Raw genomic sequence first — 3,486 nt, 5'->3', positions numbered from 1 at the left:
ACCATGGAATACTATGCAGCCATAAAAAAGGATGAGTTCATGTCCTTTGTAAGGACATGGATGCAGCTGGAAACCATCATTCTCAGCAAACTATCGCAAGAACAGAAAATCAAATACCGCATGTTCTCATTCATAGATGGGAATTGAACAATGAGATCACTTGGACACAGGAAGGGGAACATCACACACCTGGTCCTATTGTGGGGAGGAGTTGGGGGGAGGGATAGCATTAGGAGATATACCTAATGTAAACGATGAGTTAATGGGTGCAGCACACCAACATGGCACATGTATATATATATGTAATAAACCTGCACGTTGTGCACATGTACCCTAGAACTTAAAGTATGATAATAAAAAAAGAAACATTCCAATTGCACTCTATTATTTCAAAATATACAATAAATTAACTATAGTCAGCATATTGTTCTACTATGGATATTACTCCTTCAATCCCGTTTTTATGCCCATTAACCATCCCATCTTTATCCATCCCTTCCCACTGTGCTTCCCAACCTCTGCTAACCATCATTCTACTCTCACTCTCTGTAAGTTCAATAATCTTTAGTTCCCATGAGAAAACGCAATATTTTCCTGTGCCTGGCTTATTTCACTTGACATAATGTCCTCCAATTCCATCCATGTTATTGCAAATGACAAGATTTCCTTCTGTTTTATAGATAAATAATATTCTATTGTGTATATGTACCACATATTATCTATCCTTTTATCTGCTAATGGATACTCAGGTTGATTCCATGCCTTAGCTATTGTGAATGGTGCTGCAATAAACACAGGAATGCAGATGTCTCTACAACATGCTTATTTTATTTCCTTTGGAAATGTACCTAGTAGTGGGATTGCAGGTGATATATTTCTATTTTTGGTTTTTTGAGGAATCGCCATACTGTTCTCCATAGTGGCTATACTAATATACATTCCCACCTACAGTGTATGAGGGTTCCCCTTTCTCCATACCCTTTAGTATTTTAAATGTTTTTATATTTAAGTTTAGCTTAGCTCATTACCCTTCCTCCATGAAGTCCTTCTTTAAGCATCCCAGAAAGAAAACAGTATCTGATGTTCTCATTCTCTCAATTTTATTGGGCATTTGCCCATGTTCCTTGTATTGGTAATTTATTATTTTACATACATTAGCTCATTTCACAACTAGATCATAACTTTATTGAATCAGTAATGCTTTTGACAACTTTTACTAAGCAACGACTCTGACACTGAACTACATGGTACAGTTACAATGGTGAGTAAGAAAAACAATTGTCTTCTAGAAGTTCACAGCACTGTTAAAGAAGCAGAGGTTTGTATACTTCATGTCCCCAGGACACAATGTTAAATTATGAAAATGGTAAGTGATATCAATAGTATAAAATAATATATAGACTTCTCAAATGGCAAAAGATTCAATTCTTTACAAAATTGACAGTCTTTCAGTATTAGCTTCCCTGAAGAATTCAAAGCATTGACTTCTAAGCCCTCTTAAGATTCTGAAGATTGTTTTTGCCATGGTATGTTACCAGTCTCACTCATCTCTGCAAAGCTTCATCTTAACAGAGAACCATCTTGATTTTTACCTGGAGTAGTTGCGAGAAAAGAAATACTCTCCACTCTCCTTCCAGCTTCTTCACATTATTCCAAGCATTATTTCCAGCTCTGATATTAATAAGTCAGTTAAATGATTCTAGAAGAATTTATCAATTATAGCTACTCATTAAAGGTCTGATCCAGTAAAGAGTTAAGGAAATCTCTGTCTCCCTGACCCAAGACATATATACTAAAGTATTGCTAGATTCAGACTAATATAGCTGATTGTGCTGATTTTTCCCCATAATCTTCAAGATTAATCACAAATAAAGTATTCTCTTTATTTTTTATTTATTTAAGCTCTGGGATACGCGTGCAGAATGTGCAGGTTTTCTACCTAGATATACGTGTGCCACGGTGGTTTGCTGCACCTATTCACCCATCATCTAGGTTCCCTCCCCTCACCCCCACCCCTCAACAGGCCCCAGTGCGTGTTGTTCCCCTCCCTGTGTCCACGTGTTCTCATTGTTCAACTCCCACTTATAAGTGAGAACATGCAGTATTTGGTTTTCTGTTCCTGCGTTTCTTTGCTGAGGATGATGGCTTCCAGCTTCATCCATGTCCCTGCAAAGGACATGATCTCATTCCCTTTTATGACTGTGTAGTATCTATGGTGTATATGTACCACATTTTCTTTATCCAGTCTATCATTGATGGGCATTTGAGTTGGTTCCATGTCTTTGCTATTGTAAATAGTGCTGCAATAAACATGCTTGTGCATGTGTCTTTATAGAATGATTTATATTCCTGTGGGTACATACCCAGAAATGGGATTGCTGAGTCAAAAGATATTTCTGGTTCTAGATCCTTGAGAAATTTCCACACTGTCTTCTACAATAGTTGAACTAATTTACATTCCCACCAACGGTGTAAAAGCCTTTCTATTTCTCCACAGCCTCACCAGCATCTATTATTTCTTATCTTTTTAATAATCGCCATTCTGACTGGTGTAAGATGGTATCTCATTGTGGTTTTGATTTGCATTTCTCTAATAATCAGTGATGTTGAGCTTTTTCTCATATGTTTCTTGGCTACATAAATGTCTCCTTTTGGGAAGTGTCTGTTCACATGTACAGCTTTTGTTGCATTTGCTTCTGGCATTTTCGTCATGAAGTCTTTGCCCCTGCCTATGTCCTGAATAGTATTGCCTAGGTTTTCTTCTAGGGTTTTTATGGTTTTGGGTTTTGCGTTGAAGTCTTTGATTCATCTTGAGTTAATTTTTGTATAAGGTGTTAGGAAGGGGTCCAGTTTGTGTTTTCTTCACATGGCTAGCCAGTTTTCTCAGCACCATTTGTTGAATAGGAAATCCTTTCCCCATTGCTAGTTTTTGTCAGGTTTGTTGAAGATGAGATGGTTGTAGATGTGTGGTGTTATTTCAGAGGTCTCTGTTCTGTTCCATTGGTGTGTATGTCTGTTTTGGTACCAGTACCATACATTTTGGTTTCTGTAGCCTCATAGTATGAAGTCAGGTAGCGTGATGCCTCCAGCTTTCTTCTTTTTGCTTAGGATTGTCTTGGCTATATGGGCTCTTTTTTGGTTCCATATGAAATTTAAAGTAGTTGTTTCTAATTTTGTGAAAAATGTCAATGGTAGTTTGATGGGAATAGCACTGAATCTATAAATTACTTTGGACAGTATGGCCATTTTCACAATATTGATTCTTCCAATCCATAAGGATGGCATATTTTTCCATTTGTTTGTGTCCTCTCTTATTTTCTTGAGCAGTGTTTTGTAGTTCTCCTTGAAGAGGTCTTTCACATCCCTTGTTAGCTGTATTCCTAAGTATTTTATTCTCTTTGTAGCCATTGTGAATGGGAGCTCATTCATGATTTGGCTCTCTGCTTATCTATTGTTGTTGTATAGGAATGCTTGTGATTTTTGCAC

Source organism: Colobus angolensis, unplaced genomic scaffold (genome assembly GCF_000951035.1).
Source record: "Colobus angolensis palliatus isolate OR3802 unplaced genomic scaffold, Cang.pa_1.0 Scaffold312, whole genome shotgun sequence".
Classification (NCBI taxonomy): Eukaryota; Metazoa; Chordata; class Mammalia; order Primates; family Cercopithecidae; genus Colobus; species Colobus angolensis.
Note: the sequence above shows the minus strand (reverse complement) of the source record.